Source organism: Schistocerca cancellata, unplaced genomic scaffold (genome assembly GCF_023864275.1).
Source record: "Schistocerca cancellata isolate TAMUIC-IGC-003103 unplaced genomic scaffold, iqSchCanc2.1 HiC_scaffold_434, whole genome shotgun sequence".
Classification (NCBI taxonomy): Eukaryota; Metazoa; Arthropoda; class Insecta; order Orthoptera; family Acrididae; genus Schistocerca; species Schistocerca cancellata.
The window spans coordinates 19,771-45,335 of record NW_026046451.1 but is presented as its reverse complement, the minus strand read 5'-3'; the positions used below and the strand labels follow the sequence as shown (position 1 = coordinate 45,335).

The window sequence follows — 25,565 nt, the reverse complement described above, 5'->3', positions numbered from 1 at the left end:
CGCGTGCAGAAAGCCACGTTAAGTATGATTCGTGGCAACACCCGACGGCGAGAGAGATGCTGTGTCTGTCCACTTGTTATCGAGTCACATGTCTGTAGTCAAGAGGCTTGGAGGACTGCAAGACATTGCCACGGAGGTGAATGCAGCTAACCACTGTAGTTAGTGTCCCGACAGCGCAGGCACGTTCATCTGCTCGTATGCATGTGATGGAGACCGTGTCTGCCACTGCTGTGGCGTACACCTTGGCCTAGGCTTTGCTGTGTATCGACACTTGCATTCCAGCCAGCTGCTTTCGGGGGCGCCTCCGTGGCCGTGATCGTCTAGTGGTTAGGACATTGCGTTGTGGCCGCAATAACCCAGGTTCGAATCCTGGTCACGGCAATTTTGAAAGTTTTTCCTTGCTGCCGTTGCATTGACGATAGTGCACGAGTACTCGAAATCACAGTGCTTTCTTGGTTTTTCACTCGTGTTCCGCAGGCCGCAGTTTGTACTTGAGCTCACATATGTTTGTTACATGGAGCATTCTAGCTCCGCCTGACAGGTACAGCTACGATACTTTAGTGGTTACGGAAAGCCCAGGTTCGAAACCTGGTCACGGCACGAAAACGTCTCTTGATGCTGTCTCCTTAACTACGACAGCTACAGACAAGTGGCGTCGCTACCATATGGCGGGCACGGCATTTTCTTGTTGTGGGTGGCCTAAAGAGACGCTTCCAGTGGGAGAGCAGTGAAAATACATGGCACGGCGATTGCCAAGATACTTCCATTTCGAAGTGATCTTTGTAGTACAAAGGAAACGTTTTGCCGCCGCTCTTGCAAGGGTAACGTGGCCGAGCGGTCTAAGGCGCTGGTTTTAGGCACCAGTCTCTTCTGAGGCGTGGGTTCGAATCCCACCGTTGCCAATTTTGGCGTCTCATTTTTGTGCCGTTGCTGTGTGTTCTCGTGGAGTAGGACGCAGCTCATGTGACGCGCGTGTTGCGTAGGTAGCGTGGCCGAGCGGTCTCAGGCGCTGGTTTCAGGCACAAGTCTCTTCGGAGGCGTGGGTTCGAATCCCACTGCTGCCAAACGTGTAATGTTTCCTGCATCGAAGTCACATGCACTCATTGCCCGCAAAGGAAACAGCACAACAAGGCGTGAGCGTCTGCTTCGTGAAGTGTCGTAGAACAGTACGTGGTGCAACGGCAGGATTTGTAGGCGCCTTTTGCTCTCATCACTGCTGGCGTTCGTCTCCACGATATGCGTCCAGAGCATGCCGCTCTATAGCGTGCGAGAGTGGATTTTTTACAGTTGTCGTCAGTTAATCGTGGGTGGTTGCTGCGTTCGCTGGAGGAGCACTGGCGTTGTAATCCGGTGTAGTCTAGTGGCTAGGATACCTGGCTCTCACCCAGGAGGCCCGGGTTCGATTCCCGGTACCGGAAATGCGCGTTTTTGTTGCTCCTCTTATGCGACTTGTCTCGACTTTGCTCGACTGACGCTACGCTGACGCGTGCAGAAAGCCACGTTAAGTATGATTCGTGGCAACACCCGACGGCGAGAGAGATGCTGTGTCTGTCCACTTGTTATCGAGTCACATGTCTGTAGTCAAGAGGCTTGGAGGACTGCAAGACATTGCCACGGAGGTGAATGCAGCTAACCACTGTAGTTAGTGTCCCGACAGCGCAGGCACGTTCATCTGCTCGTATGCATGTGATGGAGACCGTGTCTGCCACTGCTGTGGCGTACACCTTGGCCTAGGCTTTGCTGTGTATCGACACTTGCATTCCAGCCAGCTGCTTTCGGGGGCGCCTCCGTGGCCGTGATCGTCTAGTGGTTAGGACATTGCGTTGTGGCCGCAATAACCCAGGTTCGAATCCTGGTCACGGCAATTTTGAAAGTTTTTCCTTGCTGCCGTTGCATTGACGATAGTGCACGAGTACTCGAAATCACAGTGCTTTCTTGGTTTTTCACTCGTGTTCCGCAGGCCGCAGTTTGTACTTGAGCTCACATATGTTTGTTACATGGAGCATTCTAGCTCCGCCTGACAGGTACAGCTACGATACTTTAGTGGTTACGGAAAGCCCAGGTTCGAAACCTGGTCACGGCACGAAAACGTCTCTTGATGCTGTCTCCTTAACTACGACAGCTACAGACAAGTGGCGTCGCTACCATATGGCGGGCACGGCATTTTCTTGTTGTGGGTGGCCTAAAGAGACGCTTCCAGTGGGAGAGCAGTGAAAATACATGGCACGGCGATTGCCAAGATACTTCCATTTCGAAGTGATCTTTGTAGTACAAAGGGAACGTTTTGCCGCCGCTCTTGCAAGGGTAACGTGGCCGAGCGGTCTAAGGCGCTGGTTTTAGGCACCAGTCTCTTCTGAGGCGTGGGTTCGAATCCCACCGTTGCCAATTTTGGCGTCTCATTTTTGTGCCGTTGCTGTGTGTTCTCGTGGAGTAGGACGCAGCTCATGTGACGCGCGTGTTGCGTAGGTAGCGTGGCCGAGCGGTCTCAGGCGCTGGTTTCAGGCACAAGTCTCTTCGGAGGCGTGGGTTCGAATCCCACTGCTGCCAAACGTGTAATGTTTCCTGCATCGAAGTCACATGCACTCATTGCCCGCAAAGGAAACAGCACAACAAGGCGTGAGCGTCTGCTTCGTGAAGTGTCGTAGAACAGTACGTGGTGCAACGGCAGGATTTGTAGGCGCCTTTTGCTCTCATCACTGCTGGCGTTCGTCTCCACGATATGCGTCCAGAGCATGCCGCTCTATAGCGTGCGAGAGTGGATTTTTTACAGTTGTCGTCAGTTAATCGTGGGTGGTTGCTGCGTTCGCTGGAGGAGCACTGGCGTTGTAATCCGGTGTAGTCTAGTGGCTAGGATACCTGGCTCTCACCCAGGAGGCCCGGGTTCGATTCCCGGTACCGGAAATGCGCGTTTTTGTTGCTCCTCTTATGCGACTTGTCTCGACTTTGCTCGACTGACGCTACGCTGACGCGTGCAGAAAGCCACGTTAAGTATGATTCGTGGCAACACCCGACGGCGAGAGAGATGCTGTGTCTGTCCACTTGTTATCGAGTCACATGTCTGTAGTCAAGAGGCTTGGAGGACTGCAAGACATTGCCACGGAGGTGAATGCAGCTAACCACTGTAGTTAGTGTCCCGACAGCGCAGGCACGTTCATCTGCTCGTATGCATGTGATGGAGACCGTGTCTGCCACTGCTGTGGCGTACACCTTGGCCTAGGCTTTGCTGTGTATCGACACTTGCATTCCAGCCAGCTGCTTTCGGGGGCGCCTCCGTGGCCGTGATCGTCTAGTGGTTAGGACATTGCGTTGTGGCCGCAATAACCCAGGTTCGAATCCTGGTCACGGCAATTTTGAAAGTTTTTCCTTGCTGCCGTTGCATTGACGATAGTGCACGAGTACTCGAAATCACAGTGCTTTCTTGGTTTTTCACTCGTGTTCCGCAGGCCGCAGTTTGTACTTGAGCTCACATATGTTTGTTACATGGAGCATTCTAGCTCCGCCTGACAGGTACAGCTACGATACTTTAGTGGTTACGGAAAGCCCAGGTTCGAAACCTGGTCACGGCACGAAAACGTCTCTTGATGCTGTCTCCTTAACTACGACAGCTACAGACAAGTGGCGTCGCTACCATATGGCGGGCACGGCATTTTCTTGTTGTGGGTGGCCTAAAGAGACGCTTCCAGTGGGAGAGCAGTGAAAATACATGGCACGGCGATTGCCAAGATACTTCCATTTCGAAGTGATCTTTGTAGTACAAAGGAAACGTTTTGCCGCCGCTCTTGCAAGGGTAACGTGGCCGAGCGGTCTAAGGCGCTGGTTTTAGGCACCAGTCTCTTCTGAGGCGTGGGTTCGAATCCCACCGTTGCCAATTTTGGCGTCTCATTTTTGTGCCGTTGCTGTGTGTTCTCGTGGAGTAGGACGCAGCTCATGTGACGCGCGTGTTGCGTAGGTAGCGTGGCCGAGCGGTCTCAGGCGCTGGTTTCAGGCACAAGTCTCTTCGGAGGCGTGGGTTCGAATCCCACTGCTGCCAAACGTGTAATGTTTCCTGCATCGAAGTCACATGCACTCATTGCCCGCAAAGGAAACAGCACAACAAGGCGTGAGCGTCTGCTTCGTGAAGTGTCGTAGAACAGTACGTGGTGCAACGGCAGGATTTGTAGGCGCCTTTTGCTCTCATCACTGCTGGCGTTCGTCTCCACGATATGCGTCCAGAGCATGCCGCTCTATAGCGTGCGAGAGTGGATTTTTTACAGTTGTCGTCAGTTAATCGTGGGTGGTTGCTGCGTTCGCTGGAGGAGCACTGGCGTTGTAATCCGGTGTAGTCTAGTGGCTAGGATACCTGGCTCTCACCCAGGAGTCCCGGGTTCGATTCCCGGTACCAGAAATGCGCGTTTTTGTTGCTCCTCTTATGCGACTTGTCTCGACTTGTCTCGACTGACGCTACGCTGACGCGTGCAGAAAGCCACGTTAAGTATGATTCGTGGCAACACCCGACGGCGAGAGAGATGCTGTGTCTGTCCACTTGTTATCGAGTCACATGTCTGTAGTCAAGAGGCTTGGAGGACTGCAAGACATTGCCACGGAGGTGAATGCAGCTAACCACTGTAGTTAGTGTCCCGACAGCGCAGGCACGTTCATCTGCTCGTATGCATGTGATGGAGACCGTGTCTGCCACTGCTGTGGCGTACACCTTGGCCTAGGCTTTGCTGTGTATCGACACTTGCATTCCAGCCAGCTGCTTTCGGGGGCGCCTCCGTGGCCGTGATCGTCTAGTGGTTAGGACATTGCGTTGTGGCCGCAATAACCCAGGTTCGAATCCTGGTCACGGCAATTTTGAAAGTTTTTCCTTGCTGCCGTTGCATTGACGATAGTGCACGAGTACTCGAAATCACAGTGCTTTCTTGGTTTTTCACTCGTGTTCCGCAGGCCGCAGTTTGTACTTGAGCTCACATATGTTTGTTACATGGAGCATTCTAGCTCCGCCTGACAGGTACAGCTACGATACTTTAGTGGTTACGGAAAGCCCAGGTTCGAAACCTGGTCACGGCACGAAAACGTCTCTTGATGCTGTCTCCTTAACTACGACAGCTACAGACAAGTGGCGTCGCTACCATATGGCGGGCACGGCATTTTCTTGTTGTGGGTGGCCTAAAGAGACGCTTCCAGTGGGAGAGCAGTGAAAATACATGGCACGGCGATTGCCAAGATACTTCCATTTCGAAGTGATCTTTGTAGTACAAAGGAAACGTTTTGCCGCCGCTCTTGCAAGGGTAACGTGGCCGAGCGGTCTAAGGCGCTGGTTTTAGGCACCAGTCTCTTCTGAGGCGTGGGTTCGAATCCCACCGTTGCCAATTTTGGCGTCTCATTTTTGTGCCGTTGCTGTGTGTTCTCGTGGAGTAGGACGCAGCTCATGTGACGCGCGTGTTGCGTAGGTAGCGTGGCCGAGCGGTCTCAGGCGCTGGTTTCAGGCACAAGTCTCTTCGGAGGCGTGGGTTCGAATCCCACTGCTGCCAAACGTGTAATGTTTCCTGCATCGAAGTCACATGCACTCATTGCCCGCAAAGGAAACAGCACAACAAGGCGTGAGCGTCTGCTTCGTGAAGTGTCGTAGAACAGTACGTGGTGCAACGGCAGGATTTGTAGGCGCCTTTTGCTCTCATCACTGCTGGCGTTCGTCTCCACGATATGCGTCCAGAGCATGCCGCTCTATAGCGTGCGAGAGTGGATTTTTTACAGTTGTCGTCAGTTAATCGTGGGTGGTTGCTGCGTTCGCTGGAGGAGCACTGGCGTTGTAATCCGGTGTAGTCTAGTGGCTAGGATACCTGGCTCTCACCCAGGAGTCCCGGGTTCGATTCCCGGTACCAGAAATGCGCGTTTTTGTTGCTCCTCTTATGCGACTTGTCTCGACTTGTCTCGACTGACGCTACGCTGACGCGTGCAGAAAGCCACGTTAAGTATGATTCGTGGCAACACCCGACGGCGAGAGAGATGCTGTGTCTGTCCACTTGTTATCGAGTCACATGTCTGTAGTCAAGAGGCTTGGAGGACTGCAAGACATTGCCACGGAGGTGAATGCAGCTAACCACTGTAGTTAGTGTCCCGACAGCGCAGGCACGTTCATCTGCTCGTATGCATGTGATGGAGACCGTGTCTGCCACTGCTGTGGCGTACACCTTGGCCTAGGCTTTGCTGTGTATCGACACTTGCATTCCAGCCAGCTGCTTTCGGGGGCGCCTCCGTGGCCGTGATCGTCTAGTGGTTAGGACATTGCGTTGTGGCCGCAATAACCCAGGTTCGAATCCTGGTCACGGCAATTTTGAAAGTTTTTCCTTGCTGCCGTTGCATTGACGATAGTGCACGAGTACTCGAAATCACAGTGCTTTCTTGGTTTTTCACTCGTGTTCCGCAGGCCGCAGTTTGTACTTGAGCTCACATATGTTTGTTACATGGAGCATTCTAGCTCCGCCTGACAGGTACAGCTACGATACTTTAGTGGTTACGGAAAGCCCAGGTTCGAAACCTGGTCACGGCACGAAAACGTCTCTTGATGCTGTCTCCTTAACTACGACAGCTACAGACAAGTGGCGTCGCTACCATATGGCGGGCACGGCATTTTCTTGTTGTGGGTGGCCTAAAGAGACGCTTCCAGTGGGAGAGCAGTGAAAATACATGGCACGGCGATTGCCAAGATACTTCCATTTCGAAGTGATCTTTGTAGTACAAAGGAAACGTTTTGCCGCCGCTCTTGCAAGGGTAACGTGGCCGAGCGGTCTAAGGCGCTGGTTTTAGGCACCAGTCTCTTCTGAGGCGTGGGTTCGAATCCCACCGTTGCCAATTTTGGCGTCTCATTTTTGTGCCGTTGCTGTGTGTTCTCGTGGAGTAGGACGCAGCTCATGTGACGCGCGTGTTGCGTAGGTAGCGTGGCCGAGCGGTCTCAGGCGCTGGTTTCAGGCACAAGTCTCTTCGGAGGCGTGGGTTCGAATCCCACTGCTGCCAAACGTGTAATGTTTCCTGCATCGAAGTCACATGCACTCATTGCCCGCAAAGGAAACAGCACAACAAGGCGTGAGCGTCTGCTTCGTGAAGTGTCGTAGAACAGTACGTGGTGCAACGGCAGGATTTGTAGGCGCCTTTTGCTCTCATCACTGCTGGCGTTCGTCTCCACGATATGCGTCCAGAGCATGCCGCTCTATAGCGTGCGAGAGTGGATTTTTTACAGTTGTCGTCAGTTAATCGTGGGTGGTTGCTGCGTTCGCTGGAGGAGCACTGGCGTTGTAATCCGGTGTAGTCTAGTGGCTAGGATACCTGGCTCTCACCCAGGAGGCCCGGGTTCGATTCCCGGTACCGGAAATGCGCGTTTTTGTTGCTCCTCTTATGCGACTTGTCTCGACTTTGCTCGACTGACGCTACGCTGACGCGTGCAGAAAGCCACGTTAAGTATGATTCGTGGCAACACCCGACGGCGAGAGAGATGCTGTGTCTGTCCACTTGTTATCGAGTCACATGTCTGTAGTCAAGAGGCTTGGAGGACTGCAAGACATTGCCACGGAGGTGAATGCAGCTAACCACTGTAGTTAGTGTCCCGACAGCGCAGGCACGTTCATCTGCTCGTATGCATGTGATGGAGACCGTGTCTGCCACTGCTGTGGCGTACACCTTGGCCTAGGCTTTGCTGTGTATCGACACTTGCATTCCAGCCAGCTGCTTTCGGGGGCGCCTCCGTGGCCGTGATCGTCTAGTGGTTAGGACATTGCGTTGTGGCCGCAATAACCCAGGTTCGAATCCTGGTCACGGCAATTTTGAAAGTTTTTCCTTGCTGCCGTTGCATTGACGATAGTGCACGAGTACTCGAAATCACAGTGCTTTCTTGGTTTTTCACTCGTGTTCCGCAGGCCGCAGTTTGTACTTGAGCTCACATATGTTTGTTACATGGAGCATTCTAGCTCCGCCTGACAGGTACAGCTACGATACTTTAGTGGTTACGGAAAGCCCAGGTTCGAAACCTGGTCACGGCACGAAAACGTCTCTTGATGCTGTCTCCTTAACTACGACAGCTACAGACAAGTGGCGTCGCTACCATATGGCGGGCACGGCATTTTCTTGTTGTGGGTGGCCTAAAGAGACGCTTCCAGTGGGAGAGCAGTGAAAATACATGGCACGGCGATTGCCAAGATACTTCCATTTCGAAGTGATCTTTGTAGTACAAAGGAAACGTTTTGCCGCCGCTCTTGCAAGGGTAACGTGGCCGAGCGGTCTAAGGCGCTGGTTTTAGGCACCAGTCTCTTCTGAGGCGTGGGTTCGAATCCCACCGTTGCCAATTTTGGCGTCTCATTTTTGTGCCGTTGCTGTGTGTTCTCGTGGAGTAGGACGCAGCTCATGTGACGCGCGTGTTGCGTAGGTAGCGTGGCCGAGCGGTCTCAGGCGCTGGTTTCAGGCACAAGTCTCTTCGGAGGCGTGGGTTCGAATCCCACTGCTGCCAAACGTGTAATGTTTCCTGCATCGAAGTCACATGCACTCATTGCCCGCAAAGGAAACAGCACAACAAGGCGTGAGCGTCTGCTTCGTGAAGTGTCGTAGAACAGTACGTGGTGCAACGGCAGGATTTGTAGGCGCCTTTTGCTCTCATCACTGCTGGCGTTCGTCTCCACGATATGCGTCCAGAGCATGCCGCTCTATAGCGTGCGAGAGTGGATTTTTTACAGTTGTCGTCAGTTAATCGTGGGTGGTTGCTGCGTTCGCTGGAGGAGCACTGGCGTTGTAATCCGGTGTAGTCTAGTGGCTAGGATACCTGGCTCTCACCCAGGAGGCCCGGGTTCGATTCCCGGTACCGGAAATGCGCGTTTTTGTTGCTCCTCTTATGCGACTTGTCTCGACTTTGCTCGACTGACGCTACGCTGACGCGTGCAGAAAGCCACGTTAAGTATGATTCGTGGCAACACCCGACGGCGAGAGAGATGCTGTGTCTGTCCACTTGTTATCGAGTCACATGTCTGTAGTCAAGAGGCTTGGAGGACTGCAAGACATTGCCACGGAGGTGAATGCAGCTAACCACTGTAGTTAGTGTCCCGACAGCGCAGGCACGTTCATCTGCTCGTATGCATGTGATGGAGACCGTGTCTGCCACTGCTGTGGCGTACACCTTGGCCTAGGCTTTGCTGTGTATCGACACTTGCATTCCAGCCAGCTGCTTTCGGGGGCGCCTCCGTGGCCGTGATCGTCTAGTGGTTAGGACATTGCGTTGTGGCCGCAATAACCCAGGTTCGAATCCTGGTCACGGCAATTTTGAAAGTTTTTCCTTGCTGCCGTTGCATTGACGATAGTGCACGAGTACTCGAAATCACAGTGCTTTCTTGGTTTTTCACTCGTGTTCCGCAGGCCGCAGTTTGTACTTGAGCTCACATATGTTTGTTACATGGAGCATTCTAGCTCCGCCTGACAGGTACAGCTACGATACTTTAGTGGTTACGGAAAGCCCAGGTTCGAAACCTGGTCACGGCACGAAAACGTCTCTTGATGCTGTCTCCTTAACTACGACAGCTACAGACAAGTGGCGTCGCTACCATATGGCGGGCACGGCATTTTCTTGTTGTGGGTGGCCTAAAGAGACGCTTCCAGTGGGAGAGCAGTGAAAATACATGGCACGGCGATTGCCAAGATACTTCCATTTCGAAGTGATCTTTGTAGTACAAAGGGAACGTTTTGCCGCCGCTCTTGCAAGGGTAACGTGGCCGAGCGGTCTAAGGCGCTGGTTTTAGGCACCAGTCTTTTCTGAGGCGTGGGTTCGAATCCCACCGTTGCCAATTTTGGCGTCTCATTTTTGTGCCGTTGCTGTGTGTTCTCGTGGAGTAGGTCGCAGCTCATGTGACGCGCGTGTTGCGTAGGTAGCGTGGCCGAGCGGTCTCAGGCGCTGGTTTCAGGCACAAGTCTCTTCGGAGGCGTGGGTTCGAATCCCACTGCTGCCAAACGTGTAATGTTTCCTGCATCGAAGTCACATGCACTCATTGCCCGCAAAGGAAACAGCACAACAAGGCGTGAGCGTCTGCTTCGTGAAGTGTCGTAGAACAGTACGTGGTGCAACGGCAGGATTTGTAGGCGCCTTTTGCTCTCATCACTGCTGGCGTTCGTCTCCACGATATGCGTCCAGAGCATGCCGCTCTACAGCGTGCGAGAGTGGATTTTTTACAGTTGTCGTCAGTTAATCGTGGGTGGTTGCTGCGTTCGCTGGAGGAGCACTGGCGTTGTAATCCGGTGTAGTCTAGTGGCTAGGATACCTGGCTCTCACCCAGGAGGCCCGGGTTCGATTCCCGGTACCGGAAATGCGCGTTTTTGTTGCTCCTCTTATGCGACTTGTCTCGACTTTGCTCGACTGACGCTACGCTGACGCGTGCAGAAAGCCACGTTAAGTATGATTCGTGGCAACACCCGACGGCGAGAGAGATGCTGTGTCTGTCCACTTGTTATCGAGTCACATGTCTGTAGTCAAGAGGCTTGGAGGACTGCAAGACATTGCCACGGAGGTGAATGCAGCTAACCACTGTAGTTAGTGTCCCGACAGCGCAGGCACGTTCATCTGCTCGTATGCATGTGATGGAGACCGTGTCTGCCACTGCTGTGGCGTACACCTTGGCCTAGGCTTTGCTGTGTATCGACACTTGCATTCCAGCCAGCTGCTTTCGGGGGCGCCTCCGTGGCCGTGATCGTCTAGTGGTTAGGACATTGCGTTGTGGCCGCAATAACCCAGGTTCGAATCCTGGTCACGGCAATTTTGAAAGTTTTTCCTTGCTGCCGTTGCATTGACGATAGTGCACGAGTACTCGAAATCACAGTGCTTTCTTGGTTTTTCACTCGTGTTCCGCAGGCCGCAGTTTGTACTTGAGCTCACATATGTTTGTTACATGGAGCATTCTAGCTCCGCCTGACAGGTACAGCTACGATACTTTAGTGGTTACGGAAAGCCCAGGTTCGAAACCTGGTCACGGCACGAAAACGTCTCTTGATGCTGTCTCCTTAACTACGACAGCTACAGACAAGTGGCGTCGCTACCATATGGCGGGCACGGCATTTTCTTGTTGTGGGTGGCCTAAAGAGACGCTTCCAGTGGGAGAGCAGTGAAAATACATGGCACGGCGATTGCCAAGATACTTCCATTTCGAAGTGATCTTTGTAGTACAAAGGGAACGTTTTGCCGCCGCTCTTGCAAGGGTAACGTGGCCGAGCGGTCTAAGGCGCTGGTTTTAGGCACCAGTCTCTTCTGAGGCGTGGGTTCGAATCCCACCGTTGCCAATTTTGGCGTCTCATTTTTGTGCCGTTGCTGTGTGTTCTCGTGGAGTAGGTCGCAGCTCATGTGACGCGCGTGTTGCGTAGGTAGCGTGGCCGAGCGGTCTCAGGCGCTGGTTTCAGGCACAAGTCTCTTCGGAGGCGTGGGTTCGAATCCCACTGCTGCCAAACGTGTAATGTTTCCTGCATCGAAGTCACATGCACTCATTGCCCGCAAAGGAAACAGCACAACAAGGCGTGAGCGTCTGCTTCGTGAAGTGTCGTAGAACAGTACGTGGTGCAACGGCAGGATTTGTAGGCGCCTTTTGCTCTCATCACTGCTGGCGTTCGTCTCCACGATATGCGTCCAGAGCATGCCGCTCTATAGCGTGCGAGAGTGGATTTTTTACAGTTGTCGTCAGTTAATCGTGGGTGGTTGCTGCGTTCGCTGGAGGAGCACTGGCGTTGTAATCCGGTGTAGTCTAGTGGCTAGGATACCTGGCTCTCACCCAGGAGGCCCGGGTTCGATTCCCGGTACCGGAAATGCGCGTTTTTGTTGCTCCTCTTATGCGACTTGTCTCGACTTTGCTCGACTGACGCTACGCTGACGCGTGCAGAAAGCCACGTTAAGTATGATTCGTGGCAACACCCGACGGCGAGAGAGATGCTGTGTCTGTCCACTTGTTATCGAGTCACATGTCTGTAGTCAAGAGGCTTGGAGGACTGCAAGACATTGCCACGGAGGTGAATGCAGCTAACCACTGTAGTTAGTGTCCCGACAGCGCAGGCACGTTCATCTGCTCGTATGCATGTGATGGAGACCGTGTCTGCCACTGCTGTGGCGTACACCTTGGCCTAGGCTTTGCTGTGTATCGACACTTGCATTCCAGCCAGCTGCTTTCGGGGGCGCCTCCGTGGCCGTGATCGTCTAGTGGTTAGGACATTGCGTTGTGGCCGCAATAACCCAGGTTCGAATCCTGGTCACGGCAATTTTGAAAGTTTTTCCTTGCTGCCGTTGCATTGACGATAGTGCACGAGTACTCGAAATCACAGTGCTTTCTTGGTTTTTCACTCGTGTTCCGCAGGCCGCAGTTTGTACTTGAGCTCACATATGTTTGTTACATGGAGCATTCTAGCTCCGCCTGACAGGTACAGCTACGATACTTTAGTGGTTACGGAAAGCCCAGGTTCGAAACCTGGTCACGGCACGAAAACGTCTCTTGATGCTGTCTCCTTAACTACGACAGCTACAGACAAGTGGCGTCGCTACCATATGGCGGGCACGGCATTTTCTTGTTGTGGGTGGCCTAAAGAGACGCTTCCAGTGGGAGAGCAGTGAAAATACATGGCACGGCGATTGCCAAGATACTTCCATTTCGAAGTGATCTTTGTAGTACAAAGGAAACGTTTTGCCGCCGCTCTTGCAAGGGTAACGTGGCCGAGCGGTCTAAGGCGCTGGTTTTAGGCACCAGTCTCTTCTGAGGCGTGGGTTCGAATCCCACCGTTGCCAATTTTGGCGTCTCATTTTTGTGCCGTTGCTGTGTGTTCTCGTGGAGTAGGACGCAGCTCATGTGACGCGCGTGTTGCGTAGGTAGCGTGGCCGAGCGGTCTCAGGCGCTGGTTTCAGGCACAAGTCTCTTCGGAGGCGTGGGTTCGAATCCCACTGCTGCCAAACGTGTAATGTTTCCTGCATCGAAGTCACATGCACTCATTGCCCGCAAAGGAAACAGCACAACAAGGCGTGAGCGTCTGCTTCGTGAAGTGTCGTAGAACAGTACGTGGTGCAACGGCAGGATTTGTAGGCGCCTTTTGCTCTCATCACTGCTGGCGTTCGTCTCCACGATATGCGTCCAGAGCATGCCGCTCTATAGCGTGCGAGAGTGGATTTTTTACAGTTGTCGTCAGTTAATCGTGGGTGGTTGCTGCGTTCGCTGGAGGAGCACTGGCGTTGTAATCCGGTGTAGTCTAGTGGCTAGGATACCTGGCTCTCACCCAGGAGGCCCGGGTTCGATTCCCGGTACCGGAAATGCGCGTTTTTGTTGCTCCTCTTATGCGACTTGTCTCGACTTTGCTCGACTGACGCTACGCTGACGCGTGCAGAAAGCCACGTTAAGTATGATTCGTGGCAACACCCGACGGCGAGAGAGATGCTGTGTCTGTCCACTTGTTATCGAGTCACATGTCTGTAGTCAAGAGGCTTGGAGGACTGCAAGACATTGCCACGGAGGTGAATGCAGCTAACCACTGTAGTTAGTGTCCCGACAGCGCAGGCACGTTCATCTGCTCGTATGCATGTGATGGAGACCGTGTCTGCCACTGCTGTGGCGTACACCTTGGCCTAGGCTTTGCTGTGTATCGACACTTGCATTCCAGCCAGCTGCTTTCGGGGGCGCCTCCGTGGCCGTGATCGTCTAGTGGTTAGGACATTGCGTTGTGGCCGCAATAACCCAGGTTCGAATCCTGGTCACGGCAATTTTGAAAGTTTTTCCTTGCTGCCGTTGCATTGACGATAGTGCACGAGTACTCGAAATCACAGTGCTTTCTTGGTTTTTCACTCGTGTTCCGCAGGCCGCAGTTTGTACTTGAGCTCACATATGTTTGTTACATGGAGCATTCTAGCTCCGCCTGACAGGTACAGCTACGATACTTTAGTGGTTACGGAAAGCCCAGGTTCGAAACCTGGTCACGGCACGAAAACGTCTCTTGATGCTGTCTCCTTAACTACGACAGCTACAGACAAGTGGCGTCGCTACCATATGGCGGGCACGGCATTTTCTTGTTGTGGGTGGCCTAAAGAGACGCTTCCAGTGGGAGAGCAGTGAAAATACATGGCACGGCGATTGCCAAGATACTTCCATTTCGAAGTGATCTTTGTAGTACAAAGGGAACGTTTTGCCGCCGCTCTTGCAAGGGTAACGTGGCCGAGCGGTCTAAGGCGCTGGTTTTAGGCACCAGTCTTTTCTGAGGCGTGGGTTCGAATCCCACCGTTGCCAATTTTGGCGTCTCATTTTTGTGCCGTTGCTGTGTGTTCTCGTGGAGTAGGTCGCAGCTCATGTGACGCGCGTGTTGCGTAGGTAGCGTGGCCGAGCGGTCTCAGGCGCTGGTTTCAGGCACAAGTCTCTTCGGAGGCGTGGGTTCGAATCCCACTGCTGCCAAACGTGTAATGTTTCCTGCATCGAAGTCACATGCACTCATTGCCCGCAAAGGAAACAGCACAACAAGGCGTGAGCGTCTGCTTCGTGAAGTGTCGTAGAACAGTACGTGGTGCAACGGCAGGATTTGTAGGCGCCTTTTGCTCTCATCACTGCTGGCGTTCGTCTCCACGATATGCGTCCAGAGCATGCCGCTCTACAGCGTGCGAGAGTGGATTTTTTACAGTTGTCGTCAGTTAATCGTGGGTGGTTGCTGCGTTCGCTGGAGGAGCACTGGCGTTGTAATCCGGTGTAGTCTAGTGGCTAGGATACCTGGCTCTCACCCAGGAGGCCCGGGTTCGATTCCCGGTACCGGAAATGCGCGTTTTTGTTGCTCCTCTTATGCGACTTGTCTCGACTTTGCTCGACTGACGCTACGCTGACGCGTGCAGAAAGCCACGTTAAGTATGATTCGTGGCAACACCCGACGGCGAGAGAGATGCTGTGTCTGTCCACTTGTTATCGAGTCACATGTCTGTAGTCAAGAGGCTTGGAGGACTGCAAGACATTGCCACGGAGGTGAATGCAGCTAACCACTGTACCCCCCTGCGGGTCCGGGGATTAGAATAGGCCCGCGGTATTCCTGCCTGTCGTAAGAGGCGACTAAAAGGAGTCTCAAACGTTTCGGCCTTATGTGATGGTCCCCTCTCGGGTTTGACCTCCATCTATCCAAATTATTCCGAAGAGCGAGCCAATTGGGGAAGGGCACCTTACATGGTGCACTGTATCCTTCGTGCAATTAGACCTATTGCCGTCTTTCTCGTCGTTGCGATGGTGTCCCGCTCGTTTTCGATCTCATGGGCGATTACCACGCTGCACTCTGCAGTGTTTCTTTTACCTGCGACGACGACCTTGGCCATTTTTGCACCTAAGATCCAGCACGGTAGCCAGTCCGTTGTGGTGGGGTCGCCATGTACCCTCTTGGTTGTAGCCCCCTGACAACACAGGGATCGCTCTACTGATGCCTGCGCCGTTCACTCCCCACGTATGCCAAGGAGTAGATGCCCATCTCCCTGGGGCATCGGGACTCCCGGCAATGGACATCCTGCCAGGTGGCCTTTGCTGTGGCTGGGTGGCGCCCGTGGGGAGGGCCCTTGGTCGGAGTAGGTGGCATCAGGGCGGATGACCCGCAATGAAGCGTGGTACATCATCTCTCGCTGGTGGGCCACCACCAGCAGTCTCTAAGCGATCGAGGTCTAACCTCAACGGCAGGAAATACGATCCACGATCATTTCCCTCCCTGGCCACTCCATGGGAGGAACGTATGGCAAAAGAAGGCAGTGGAGACTATTCACCCCGGTTCCTTGTGTGTACGCGAGTTGATGGGGAATCGTTTATGTCAACCAAGCCCCAGTTTTTTGTGGAGCATTTAGAGGACAAGTTCGGGGAGGTGGAGGGCTTGTCCAAGATGCGCTCTGGTTCTGTGCTCATCAAAACGGCATCCTCTGCCCAGTCACGGAGGTTGCTCAATTGTGACAAGTTGGGGGATGTTTCAGTTAACATCACGCCGCATAAGAGCCTGAACATGGTCCAGGGTATAATATTCCACAGGGATCTTCTTCTGCAGTCCGACGATGAATTACGCGCCAACCTCGAACGACGAGGTGTTCACTTCGTCCGGCGCGTCCATCGGGGTCCGAGGGATAATCAGGTAGCCACCGGTGCCTTCATCTTGGCCTTTGAGGGTGATGTCTTACCCGAAAAGGTTAAGGTGATGGTTTACCGTTGTGATGTGAAGCCATATATCCCTCCTCCGATGCGGTGTTTTAAATGCTGGAAGTTCGGGCACATGTCATCTCGCTGTACTTCCAGCATCACGTGTCGGGATTGTGGACGTCCTTCGCATCCTGATACTCCATGTGCCCCGCCTCCTATCTGTGTTAACTGCGGAGAACACCATTCCCCCTGCTCGCCGGACTGTAGGATCTTTCAGAAGGAACGGAAGATAATGGAATATAAGACCCTGGACCGCCTGTCCTACACCGAGGCAAGGCGGAAATTTGAGCGGCTACATCCTGTGCCAATGCCAACTAGTTATGCCGCTGCTGCAACACCAGTTCGTTCTCAGCTCGGTCAGCATTCACCGGCCCCCTTGGTTGTGGGGGGCACTTCACTCCCTGTTGCTCCTGCTCCATCTACTTCAGGAGCAACACCACCCCAACCACCGGGGACATCTGTTCCCCCTTCACAGCCGGAGAAGCGTGAGCCTTCTTCGGCTCCTCTCGCTCGGAAGGGGTCCCTTGGGGCCCTCCCATCCCAGGCTTTGCCCCGTGCCAAAGTGGACACCCGCAAGGTTGTCAAACAATCACCGGTCGCTGGTCGTAGGGCGTCACGGTCGTCTTCAGTCCCAGAGACTGACCCAGTGAGGCCCTCCCAGCCAGAACCACCTAAGGCTCAGCGCGCAAAGCAGTCAAAGAAAAAGGCTCCCAAGCATCCTGAAATTGCGGTGGCACCTGTCCCACCGCAACCTTCTCCCTCTGCGTCCGAGGATGAGGTGGAGATCCTGGCGTCCGCTGAGGACATGGATCTCGCCAGTCCCTCGGATGCAGTAGATAGCTGTTGTCCCGGTGGTGACTCAGTAGCAGCAGGGGCCCCGGAGGCGTAATCTGCCTCCCCAGTCCCTTCACGCCTTTCCCATCCATGGCTAATACCATCCTCCAGTGGAACTGCAGCGGTTTCTTCCACCATCTAGCTGAGCTCCGCCAACTTCTCAGCCTTCGCCCTTTCTTCTGCATTGCTCTGCAGGAAACTTGGTTTCCGGCGATGCGAACCCCCGCCCTCCGTGGCTATCGGGGTTATTACAAGAACCGAGCAGCTTATGAAAGGGTGTCTGGTGGCGTCTGCATTTATATCCTTCACACTCTGCACAGCGAGTCTGTCCCTCTCCAGACGCCTTTAGAGGCTGTCGCTGTACGTGTGTGGACGCCACAGGCTGTTACCGTCTGCAGTCTTTACATTCCACCGGATGGTGATGTCTCGCAGCATGTCCTGGCTGCACTGGTCGCCCAATTGCCGCCACCTTTCTTGCTATTGGGCGACTTCAACGCTCATAACCCTCTGTGGGGTGGGTCAGTGGCAACAGGTCGAGGCGCCATCATTGAGCATTTATTGTCGCAGCTCGATCTCTCGCTGTTAAATGATGGTGCCTTCACACACTTCAGTGTGGCGCATGGCACCTACTCCGCCATTGACCTTTCAATCTGTAGCCATAGCCTCTTACCGTCTGTCCAATGGAGTGTGCATGACGACCTGTGTGGTAGTGACCATTTTCCGATCTTTTTGTCACTACCACAGCGCCCCTCTTCTGGGCACCCTAGCAGATGGGCTATGAATAAGGCTGACTGGGACTTGTTCTCCTCCACTGCCGCTTTTGAGCCTCTCTCTACCGATGACATTGATGCGGTGGTTCAATCGGTCACCACCGGCATCGTTACTGCCGCCGAATCTGCCATTCCCCATTCCTGTGGGTCCCCTCGGCGGAAGGCTGTGCCTTGGTGGTCGCCTGAGATCGCTGAAGCGATTAAAGATCGCCGGCGGGCGCTCCAGCGTCACAAGCGACACCCCTCCCTCGACCACCTTATCGCCTTCAAACGGCTGCGTGCGCGGGCCCGCCTCCTTATCCGCCAAGGCAAGAAGGAGTGCTGGGAGCGGTATGTGTCCACCATTGGCCTCCATGTCACTCCTTCGCAGGTCTGGGCCAAGATTCGACGCGTCTACGGCTATCGGCCACCTGCCAGCGTCCCTGCGCTCTCACTGAATGGAGCAGTTTGTACTGACTCCGACGTCATTGCCAATCGCTTAGCAGAGCATTTTGCTATGAGTTCCGCTTCTGCGAATTACCCCCAGGCCTTCCGCTCCATTAAAGAGCGGATGGAACGTCGGAGCCTTTCGTTTCGCACCAACCACCCGGAATCTTACAATGCTCCATTTAGTGAGTGGGAATTTCGCAGTGCCCTCGCTGCTTGCCCTGATACCGCTCCTGGGCCAGATGGCATCCACTGTCAGATGCTGAAACACCTTTCAGTGGACTGCCAGCGGCGCCTTCTCGATCTTTACAACCGTCTTTGGGTCGAGGGGGAGTTTCCGTCGCAATGGCGGGAAGGCATTGTCATCCCCGTTTTGAAACCTGGAAAGCACCCTCTGGAGGTGGACAGCTACCGTCCCATTAGCCTCACCAACGTTCTTTGCAAGTTGCTTGAACGGATGGTGAGCCGGCGCTTGCATTGGGTACTGGAGTCTCGAGGCCTTCTGGCTCCATCTCAGGGTGGGTTCCGTAAAGGCCGCTCCGCCGCCGACAATCTGGTGAGCCTGGAGTCGGCCATCCGTACTGCCTTTTCCCGCCGTCAGCACCTGGTCGCTGTCTTTTTCGACATGCGGAAGGCGTACGATACGACGTGGCGTCATCACATTCTTTCTACGCTCCATGGATGGGGTCTTCGGGGTCCTCTGCCGATTTTTATCCGCAATTTTCTGTCGTGTCGTACCTTCCGCGTGCAAGTCGCGGCCTCGTATAGTTCCTCCCACGTCCAGGAGAACGGTGTGCCACAGGGCTCTGTTTTAAGTGTCTGTCTGTTTTTAATAGCCATTAACGGGCTTGCTGCGGCCGTGGGAAATTCTGTCTCCGCTTCCCTGTATGCTGACGACTTCTGCCTTTATTACAGCTCTACTGGCATTGCCGCTGTTGAACGTCAGCTTCAGGGCGCTATCCGTAAGGCGCAGTCTTGGGCTGTAGCGCATGGGTTTCAGTTTTCGGCAGCCAAGACCCGCGTTATACATTTCTGCCGGCGCCGAACAGTCCATCCTGAGCCGCGGCTTTATCTTGCCGACGAACTCCTTGCTGTGGTGGAGACCCACAGGTTTTTGGGGGTGGTTTTTGATGCCCGGTTGACGTGGCTGCCTCATATCCAGCAGCTTAAACAGACGTGTTGGCGGCATCTAAACGCTCTGAGATGCTTGAGCCACACCCGCTGGGGAGCCGACCGCTCTACCCTGTTACGGCTCTACCAGGCGTTAATCCAGTCCCGTCTGGATTATGGGTGCCTGGCATATGGCTCAGCATCCCCGTCTGCGTTGCGGGTGCTGGACCCAATCCTCCACAGCGGGATACGCCTTGCCACTGGTGCTTTCCGCACCAGCCCTGTGGACAGCTTACTCGTGGAGGCAGGTGTCCCTCCACTGCGGTTCCGGCGCCAACGTTTGCTGGCCGCTTATGCTGCCCATGTTCTAAGCTCGCCCGGGCATCCTAACTATCGTCTCCTGTTCCCGCAGTCAGTCGTCCGTCTGCCGGAACGTCGGCCCCGGTCGGGTTGTCCGATCGCCATTCGCGTCAAGGAGCTTCTCTCCGGGCTTGGGCTTGTCCCTGTTCCACCTCCTTTCCGGGCACTTCTGCGTACACCCCCGTGGTGCGTTCCTCGCCCTTGCCTTCGGCTCGACTTGGCACAGGGCTCGAAGGACTCAGTCCCTCCAGAGGCCTTCCGCCGCCGCTTTTATTCCATCCTGGCCACGTATCAGGGCTCTGGCATTGTTTACACCGACGGCTCGATGGTTGCTGGTCGAGTCGGGTATGCGCTCACTCTAGGGAACCATTCCGAACAACGTTCTTTGCCGGCTGGCTGCAGCGTTTACACTGCTGAGCTGGTCGCCATCTTTCGAGCCCTAGAGTATATCCGCTCCTGCTCAGGTGAGTCGTTCGTTATCTGTAGCGATTCCCTGAGCAGTTTACGAGCACTCGACCAGTGTTTTCCTCGTTCCCGTCTGGTGATGGCTATCCATGAGTCCCTGCATACTCTTGCGCGTTGCGGCCGCTCTGCGGTCTTCGTGTGGACCCCAGGCCATGTTGGGATCCCCGGCAACGAGAATGTCGACCGGCTGGCGAAAGAGGCGACTAGTGCACCACCTCTGGACGTTGGCCTCCCGGAGACCGATTTGCGGGCGTTCCTACGCCGCAAAATTCTGGACCTTTGGGACACTGAATGGCGCGCCCTGCCTTCACGCAACAAACTTCGGGCCATCAAGGGGGCTACCGGTGTGTGGCGCTCCTCCTTGCGGGTTTCTCGCAAGGAGTCTGTTGTCCTCTGCCGGCTGCGCATTGGGCACACTCGGCTTACCCACGGCCACTTATTGCGCCGTGAGGATGCGCCTCTATGTCGCTGCGGCTCCGTTTTATCCGTGGTTCATGTTTTATTGGAGTGTCCGTTTTTAGCTGCGCTCAGGCAGTCGTTCGCACTGCCTGACTCGCTCCCTGCCCTTTTAACAGATGACCCGGCTATGGCTGACTTAGTTTTACGTTTTATTCGGGCCGGGGGTTTTTATTCTTTACTCTGAGTGTTTCTATTTTTATCTTATTGTTTTGTGTTGATTCTGGCCTTTGGCCTCCGGTTTTAAACTGATTTTTTAATGTGTTTCTAGTGGTTGGCTTTTCCTTTTTTATTTCTCTGGTCGGCCAACCACCGTCACACTCTGTGTGCTTTTAGTTCGTTTTGTCTTGTCTTTGTCTCAGTTTCTCTTGTCCTGTATCGTCTGTGATCTCTTTTGTTCCTCGTTTTTATTCTCTGTGGGTGTTCTTTGTCTTTGGAAAAAGGGACCGATGACCATAGCAGTCTGGTCCCTTTAATCCCCCAACCCAACCAACCAAGCTAACCACTGTAGTTAGTGTCCCGACAGCGCAGGCACGTTCATCTGCTCGTATGCATGTGATGGAGACCGTGTCTGCCACTGCTGTGGCGTACACCTTGGCCTAGGCTTTGCTGTGTATCGACACTTGCATTCCAGCCAGCTGCTTTCGGGGGCGCCTCCGTGGCCGTGATCGTCTAGTGGTTAGGACATTGCGTTGTGGCCGCAATAACCCAGGTTCGAATCCTGGTCACGGCAATTTTGAAAGATTTTCCTTGCTGCCGTTGCATTGACGATAGTGCACGAGTACTCGAAATCACAGTGCTTTCTTGGTTTTTCACTCGTGTTCCGCAGGCCGCAGTTTGTACTTGAGCTCACATATGTTTGTTACATGGAGCATTCTAGCTCCGCCTGACAGGTACAGCTACGATACTTTAGTGGTTACGGAAAGCCCAGGTTTGAAACCTGGTCACGGCACGAAAACGTCTCTTGATGCTGTCTCCTTAACTACGACAGCTACAGACAAGTGGCGTCGCTACCATATGGCGGGCACGGCATTTTCTTGTTGTGGGTGGCCTAAAGAGACGCTTCCAGTGGGAGAGCAGTGAAAATACATGGCACGGCGATTGCCAAGATACTTCCATTTCGAAGTGATCTTTGTAGTACAAAGGAAACGTTTTGCCGCCGCTCTTGCAAGGGTAACGTGGCCGAGCGGTCTAAGGCGCTGGTTTTAGGCACCAGTCTCTTCTGAGGCGTGGGTTCGAATCCCACCGTTGCCAATTTTGGCGTCTCATTTTTGTGCCGTTGCTGTGTGTTCTCGTGGAGTAGGACGCAGCTCATGTGACGCGCGTGTTGCGTAGGTAGCGTGGCCGAGCGGTCTCAGGCGCTGGTTTCAGGCACAAGTCTCTTCGGAGGCGTGGGTTCGAATCCCACTGCTGCCAAACGTGTAATGTTTCCTGCATCGAAGTCACATGCACTCATTGCCCGCAAAGGAAACAGCACAACAAGGCGTGAGCGTCTGCTTCGTGAAGTGTCGTAGAACAGTACGTGGTGCAACGGCAGGATTTGTAGGCGCCTTTTGCTCTCATCACTGCTGGCGTTCGTCTCCACGATATGCGTCCAGAGCATGCCGCTCTATAGCGTGCGAGAGTGGATTTTTTACAGTTGTCGTCAGTTAATCGTGGGTGGTTGCTGCGTTCGCTGGAGGAGCACTGGCGTTGTAATCCGGTGTAGTCTAGTGGCTAGGATACCTGGCTCTCACCCAGGAGGCCCGGGTTCGATTCCCGGTACCGGAAATGCGCGTTTTTGTTGCTCCTCTTATGCGACTTGTCTCGACTTTGCTCGACTGACGCTACGCTGACGCGTGCAGAAAGCCACGTTAAGTATGATTCGTGGCAACACCCGACGGCGAGAGAGATGCTGTGTCTGTCCACTTGTTATCGAGTCACATGTCTGTAGTCAAGAGGCTTGGAGGACTGCAAGACATTGCCACGGAGGTGAATGCAGCTAACCACTGTAGTTAGTGTCCCGACAGCGCAGGCACGTTCATCTGCTCGTATGCATGTGATGGAGACCGTGTCTGCCACTGCTGTGGCGTACACCTTGGCCTAGGCTTTGCTGTGTATCGACACTTGCATTCCAGCCAGCTGCTTTCGGGGGCGCCTCCGTGGCCGTGATCGTCTAGTGGTTAGGACATTGCGTTGTGGCCGCAATAACCCAGGTTCGAATCCTGGTCACGGCAATTTTGAAAGTTTTTCCTTGCTGCCGTTGCATTGACGATAGTGCACGAGTACTCGAAATCACAGTGCTTTCTTGGTTTTTCACTCGTGTTCCGCAGGCCGCAGTTTGTACTTGAGCTCACATATGTTTGTTACATGGAGCATTCTAGCTCCGCCTGACAGGTACAGCTACGATACTTTAGTGGTTACGGAAAGCCCAGGTTCGAAACCTGGTCACGGCACGAAAACGTCTCTTGATGCTGTCTCCTTAACTACGACAGCTACAGACAAGTGGCGTCGCTACCATATGGCGGGCACGGCATTTTCTTGTTGTGGGTGGCCTAAAGAGACGCTTCCAGTGGGAGAGCAGTGAAAATACATGGCACGGCGATTGCCAAGATACTTCCATTTCGAAGTGATCTTTGTAGTACAAAGGGAACGTTTTGCCGCCGCTCTTGCAAGGGTAACGTGGCCGAGCGGTCTAAGGCGCTGGTTTTAGGCACCAGTCTTTTCTGAGGCGTGGGTTCGAATCCCACCGTTGCCAATTTTGGCGTCTCATTTTTGTGCCGTTGCTGTGTGTTCTCGTGGAGTAGGTCGCAGCTCATGTGACGCGCGTGTTGCGTAGGTAGCGTGGCCGAGCGGTCTCGGGCGCTGGTTTCAGGCACAAGTCTCTTCGGAGGCGTGGGTTCGAATCCCACTGCTGCCAAACGTGTAATGTTTCCTGCATCGAAGTCACATGCACTCATTGCCCGCAAAGGAAACAGCACAACAAGGCGTGAGCGTCTGCTTCGTGAAGTGTCGTAGAACAGTACGTGGTGCAACGGCAGGATTTGTAGGCGCCTTTTGCTCTCATCACTGCTGGCGTTCGTCTCCACGATATGCGTCCAGAGCATGCCGCTCTACAGCGTGCGAGAGTGGATTTTTTACAGTTGTCGTCAGTTAATCGTGGGTGGTTGCTGCGTTCGCTGGAGGAGCACTGGCGTTGTAATCCGGTGTAGTCTAGTGGCTAGGATACCTGGCTCTCACCCAGGAGGCCCGGGTTCGATTCCCGGTACCGGAAATGCGCGTTTTTGTTGCTCCTCTTATGCGACTTGTCTCGACTTTGCTCGACTGACGCTACGCTGACGCGTGCAGAAAGCCACGTTAAGTATGATTCGTGGCAACACCCGACGGCGAGAGAGATGCTGTGTCTGTCCACTTGTTATCGAGTCACATGTCTGTAGTCAAGAGGCTTGGAGGACTGCAAGACATTGCCACGGAGGTGAATGCAGCTAACCACTGTAGTTAGTGTCCCGACAGCGCAGGCACGTTCATCTGCTCGTATGCATGTGATGGAGACCGTGTCTGCCACTGCTGTGGCGTACACCTTGGCCTAGGCTTTGCTGTGTATCGACACTTGCATTCCAGCCAGCTGCTTTCGGGGGCGCCTCCGTGGCCGTGATCGTCTAGTGGTTAGGACATTGCGTTGTGGCCGCAATAACCCAGGTTCGAATCCTGGTCACGGCAATTTTGAAAGTTTTTCCTTGCTGCCGTTGCATTGACGATAGTGCACGAGTACTCGAAATCACAGTGCTTTCTTGGTTTTTCACTCGTGTTCCGCAGGCCGCAGTTTGTACTTGAGCTCACATATGTTTGTTACATGGAGCATTCTAGCTCCGCCTGACAGGTACAGCTACGATACTTTAGTGGTTACGGAAAGCCCAGGTTCGAAACCTGGTCACGGCACGAAAACGTCTCTTGATGCTGTCTCCTTAACTACGACAGCTACAGACAAGTGGCGTCGCTACCATATGGCGGGCACGGCATTTTCTTGTTGTGGGTGGCCTAAAGAGACGCTTCCAGTGGGAGAGCAGTGAAAATACATGGCACGGCGATTGCCAAGATACTTCCATTTCGAAGTGATCTTTGTAGTACAAAGGGAACGTTTTGCCGCCGCTCTTGCAAGGGTAACGTGGCCGAGCGGTCTAAGGCGCTGGTTTTAGGCACCAGTCTCTTCTGAGGCGTGGGTTCGAATCCCACCGTTGCCAATTTTGGCGTCTCATTTTTGTGCCGTTGCTGTGTGTTCTCGTGGAGTAGGTCGCAGCTCATGTGACGCGCGTGTTGCGTAGGTAGCGTGGCCGAGCGGTCTCAGGCGCTGGTTTCAGGCACAAGTCTCTTCGGAGGCGTGGGTTCGAATCCCACTGCTGCCAAACGTGTAATGTTTCCTGCATCGAAGTCACATGCACTCATTGCCCGCAAAGGAAACAGCACAACAAGGCGTGAGCGTCTGCTTCGTGAAGTGTCGTAGAACAGTACGTGGTGCAACGGCAGGATTTGTAGGCGCCTTTTGCTCTCATCACTGCTGGCGTTCGTCTCCACGATATGCGTCCAGAGCATGCCGCTCTATAGCGTGCGAGAGTGGATTTTTTACAGTTGTCGTCAGTTAATCGTGGGTGGTTGCTGCGTTCGCTGGAGGAGCACTGGCGTTGTAATCCGGTGTAGTCTAGTGGCTAGGATACCTGGCTCTCACCCAGGAGGCCCGGGTTCGATTCCCGGTACCGGAAATGCGCGTTTTTGTTGCTCCTCTTATGCGACTTGTCTCGACTTTGCTCGACTGACGCTACGCTGACGCGTGCAGAAAGCCACGTTAAGTATGATTCGTGGCAACACCCGACGGCGAGAGAGATGCTGTGTCTGTCCACTTGTTATCGAGTCACATGTCTGTAGTCAAGAGGCTTGGAGGACTGCAAGACATTGCCACGGAGGTGAATGCAGCTAACCACTGTAGTTAGTGTCCCGACAGCGCAGG

General features: G+C 54.0%; 39 non-coding genes across 39 annotated transcripts; all 39 read left to right on the top strand.

Moving 5' to 3' along the window:
* The first annotated feature begins 309 nt into the window (after positions 1-309).
* Positions 310-381, top strand: Trnah-gug (transfer RNA histidin (anticodon GUG)). The gene has a single exon. It is a non-coding gene; the product is annotated as a tRNA-His (tRNA).
* Positions 382-820: 439 nt separating this feature from the next.
* Positions 821-902, top strand: Trnal-uag (transfer RNA leucine (anticodon UAG)). The gene has a single exon. It is a non-coding gene; the product is annotated as a tRNA-Leu (tRNA).
* A 444-nt stretch (positions 903-1,346) lies between these two features.
* Trnae-cuc (transfer RNA glutamic acid (anticodon CUC)) lies at positions 1,347-1,418 on the top strand. The gene has a single exon. It is a non-coding gene; the product is annotated as a tRNA-Glu (tRNA).
* A 374-nt stretch (positions 1,419-1,792) lies between these two features.
* On the top strand, positions 1,793-1,864 carry Trnah-gug (transfer RNA histidin (anticodon GUG)). The gene has a single exon. It is a non-coding gene; the product is annotated as a tRNA-His (tRNA).
* Positions 1,865-2,303: 439 nt separating this feature from the next.
* Trnal-uag (transfer RNA leucine (anticodon UAG)) lies at positions 2,304-2,385 on the top strand. The gene has a single exon. It is a non-coding gene; the product is annotated as a tRNA-Leu (tRNA).
* A 444-nt stretch (positions 2,386-2,829) lies between these two features.
* Positions 2,830-2,901, top strand: Trnae-cuc (transfer RNA glutamic acid (anticodon CUC)). Its single transcript has one exon. It is a non-coding gene; the product is annotated as a tRNA-Glu (tRNA).
* A 374-nt stretch (positions 2,902-3,275) lies between these two features.
* On the top strand, positions 3,276-3,347 carry Trnah-gug (transfer RNA histidin (anticodon GUG)). The gene has a single exon. It is a non-coding gene; the product is annotated as a tRNA-His (tRNA).
* A 439-nt stretch (positions 3,348-3,786) lies between these two features.
* Positions 3,787-3,868, top strand: Trnal-uag (transfer RNA leucine (anticodon UAG)). The gene has a single exon. It is a non-coding gene; the product is annotated as a tRNA-Leu (tRNA).
* A 444-nt stretch (positions 3,869-4,312) lies between these two features.
* On the top strand, positions 4,313-4,384 carry Trnae-cuc (transfer RNA glutamic acid (anticodon CUC)). The gene has a single exon. It is a non-coding gene; the product is annotated as a tRNA-Glu (tRNA).
* A 374-nt stretch (positions 4,385-4,758) lies between these two features.
* Trnah-gug (transfer RNA histidin (anticodon GUG)) lies at positions 4,759-4,830 on the top strand. The gene has a single exon. It is a non-coding gene; the product is annotated as a tRNA-His (tRNA).
* Positions 4,831-5,269: 439 nt separating this feature from the next.
* On the top strand, positions 5,270-5,351 carry Trnal-uag (transfer RNA leucine (anticodon UAG)). Its single transcript has one exon. It is a non-coding gene; the product is annotated as a tRNA-Leu (tRNA).
* Positions 5,352-5,795: 444 nt separating this feature from the next.
* Trnae-cuc (transfer RNA glutamic acid (anticodon CUC)) lies at positions 5,796-5,867 on the top strand. Its single transcript has one exon. It is a non-coding gene; the product is annotated as a tRNA-Glu (tRNA).
* Positions 5,868-6,241: 374 nt separating this feature from the next.
* On the top strand, positions 6,242-6,313 carry Trnah-gug (transfer RNA histidin (anticodon GUG)). The gene has a single exon. It is a non-coding gene; the product is annotated as a tRNA-His (tRNA).
* A 439-nt stretch (positions 6,314-6,752) lies between these two features.
* Trnal-uag (transfer RNA leucine (anticodon UAG)) lies at positions 6,753-6,834 on the top strand. The gene has a single exon. It is a non-coding gene; the product is annotated as a tRNA-Leu (tRNA).
* A 444-nt stretch (positions 6,835-7,278) lies between these two features.
* On the top strand, positions 7,279-7,350 carry Trnae-cuc (transfer RNA glutamic acid (anticodon CUC)). The gene has a single exon. It is a non-coding gene; the product is annotated as a tRNA-Glu (tRNA).
* A 374-nt stretch (positions 7,351-7,724) lies between these two features.
* On the top strand, positions 7,725-7,796 carry Trnah-gug (transfer RNA histidin (anticodon GUG)). Its single transcript has one exon. It is a non-coding gene; the product is annotated as a tRNA-His (tRNA).
* A 439-nt stretch (positions 7,797-8,235) lies between these two features.
* On the top strand, positions 8,236-8,317 carry Trnal-uag (transfer RNA leucine (anticodon UAG)). The gene has a single exon. It is a non-coding gene; the product is annotated as a tRNA-Leu (tRNA).
* Positions 8,318-8,761: 444 nt separating this feature from the next.
* Positions 8,762-8,833, top strand: Trnae-cuc (transfer RNA glutamic acid (anticodon CUC)). Its single transcript has one exon. It is a non-coding gene; the product is annotated as a tRNA-Glu (tRNA).
* A 374-nt stretch (positions 8,834-9,207) lies between these two features.
* Trnah-gug (transfer RNA histidin (anticodon GUG)) lies at positions 9,208-9,279 on the top strand. The gene has a single exon. It is a non-coding gene; the product is annotated as a tRNA-His (tRNA).
* A 439-nt stretch (positions 9,280-9,718) lies between these two features.
* On the top strand, positions 9,719-9,800 carry Trnal-uag (transfer RNA leucine (anticodon UAG)). Its single transcript has one exon. It is a non-coding gene; the product is annotated as a tRNA-Leu (tRNA).
* Positions 9,801-10,244: 444 nt separating this feature from the next.
* Positions 10,245-10,316, top strand: Trnae-cuc (transfer RNA glutamic acid (anticodon CUC)). The gene has a single exon. It is a non-coding gene; the product is annotated as a tRNA-Glu (tRNA).
* Positions 10,317-10,690: 374 nt separating this feature from the next.
* Trnah-gug (transfer RNA histidin (anticodon GUG)) lies at positions 10,691-10,762 on the top strand. Its single transcript has one exon. It is a non-coding gene; the product is annotated as a tRNA-His (tRNA).
* A 439-nt stretch (positions 10,763-11,201) lies between these two features.
* On the top strand, positions 11,202-11,283 carry Trnal-uag (transfer RNA leucine (anticodon UAG)). Its single transcript has one exon. It is a non-coding gene; the product is annotated as a tRNA-Leu (tRNA).
* A 444-nt stretch (positions 11,284-11,727) lies between these two features.
* Trnae-cuc (transfer RNA glutamic acid (anticodon CUC)) lies at positions 11,728-11,799 on the top strand. The gene has a single exon. It is a non-coding gene; the product is annotated as a tRNA-Glu (tRNA).
* Positions 11,800-12,173: 374 nt separating this feature from the next.
* On the top strand, positions 12,174-12,245 carry Trnah-gug (transfer RNA histidin (anticodon GUG)). The gene has a single exon. It is a non-coding gene; the product is annotated as a tRNA-His (tRNA).
* A 439-nt stretch (positions 12,246-12,684) lies between these two features.
* Positions 12,685-12,766, top strand: Trnal-uag (transfer RNA leucine (anticodon UAG)). The gene has a single exon. It is a non-coding gene; the product is annotated as a tRNA-Leu (tRNA).
* A 444-nt stretch (positions 12,767-13,210) lies between these two features.
* Positions 13,211-13,282, top strand: Trnae-cuc (transfer RNA glutamic acid (anticodon CUC)). Its single transcript has one exon. It is a non-coding gene; the product is annotated as a tRNA-Glu (tRNA).
* Positions 13,283-13,656: 374 nt separating this feature from the next.
* On the top strand, positions 13,657-13,728 carry Trnah-gug (transfer RNA histidin (anticodon GUG)). Its single transcript has one exon. It is a non-coding gene; the product is annotated as a tRNA-His (tRNA).
* Positions 13,729-14,167: 439 nt separating this feature from the next.
* On the top strand, positions 14,168-14,249 carry Trnal-uag (transfer RNA leucine (anticodon UAG)). The gene has a single exon. It is a non-coding gene; the product is annotated as a tRNA-Leu (tRNA).
* A 444-nt stretch (positions 14,250-14,693) lies between these two features.
* On the top strand, positions 14,694-14,765 carry Trnae-cuc (transfer RNA glutamic acid (anticodon CUC)). Its single transcript has one exon. It is a non-coding gene; the product is annotated as a tRNA-Glu (tRNA).
* Positions 14,766-21,245: 6,480 nt separating this feature from the next.
* Trnah-gug (transfer RNA histidin (anticodon GUG)) lies at positions 21,246-21,317 on the top strand. Its single transcript has one exon. It is a non-coding gene; the product is annotated as a tRNA-His (tRNA).
* Positions 21,318-21,756: 439 nt separating this feature from the next.
* Positions 21,757-21,838, top strand: Trnal-uag (transfer RNA leucine (anticodon UAG)). Its single transcript has one exon. It is a non-coding gene; the product is annotated as a tRNA-Leu (tRNA).
* Positions 21,839-22,282: 444 nt separating this feature from the next.
* On the top strand, positions 22,283-22,354 carry Trnae-cuc (transfer RNA glutamic acid (anticodon CUC)). The gene has a single exon. It is a non-coding gene; the product is annotated as a tRNA-Glu (tRNA).
* Positions 22,355-22,728: 374 nt separating this feature from the next.
* On the top strand, positions 22,729-22,800 carry Trnah-gug (transfer RNA histidin (anticodon GUG)). The gene has a single exon. It is a non-coding gene; the product is annotated as a tRNA-His (tRNA).
* A 439-nt stretch (positions 22,801-23,239) lies between these two features.
* Trnal-uag (transfer RNA leucine (anticodon UAG)) lies at positions 23,240-23,321 on the top strand. The gene has a single exon. It is a non-coding gene; the product is annotated as a tRNA-Leu (tRNA).
* A 444-nt stretch (positions 23,322-23,765) lies between these two features.
* On the top strand, positions 23,766-23,837 carry Trnae-cuc (transfer RNA glutamic acid (anticodon CUC)). The gene has a single exon. It is a non-coding gene; the product is annotated as a tRNA-Glu (tRNA).
* A 374-nt stretch (positions 23,838-24,211) lies between these two features.
* Positions 24,212-24,283, top strand: Trnah-gug (transfer RNA histidin (anticodon GUG)). Its single transcript has one exon. It is a non-coding gene; the product is annotated as a tRNA-His (tRNA).
* A 439-nt stretch (positions 24,284-24,722) lies between these two features.
* Trnal-uag (transfer RNA leucine (anticodon UAG)) lies at positions 24,723-24,804 on the top strand. The gene has a single exon. It is a non-coding gene; the product is annotated as a tRNA-Leu (tRNA).
* A 444-nt stretch (positions 24,805-25,248) lies between these two features.
* Trnae-cuc (transfer RNA glutamic acid (anticodon CUC)) lies at positions 25,249-25,320 on the top strand. Its single transcript has one exon. It is a non-coding gene; the product is annotated as a tRNA-Glu (tRNA).
* The last annotated feature ends 245 nt before the right edge of the window (positions 25,321-25,565 follow it).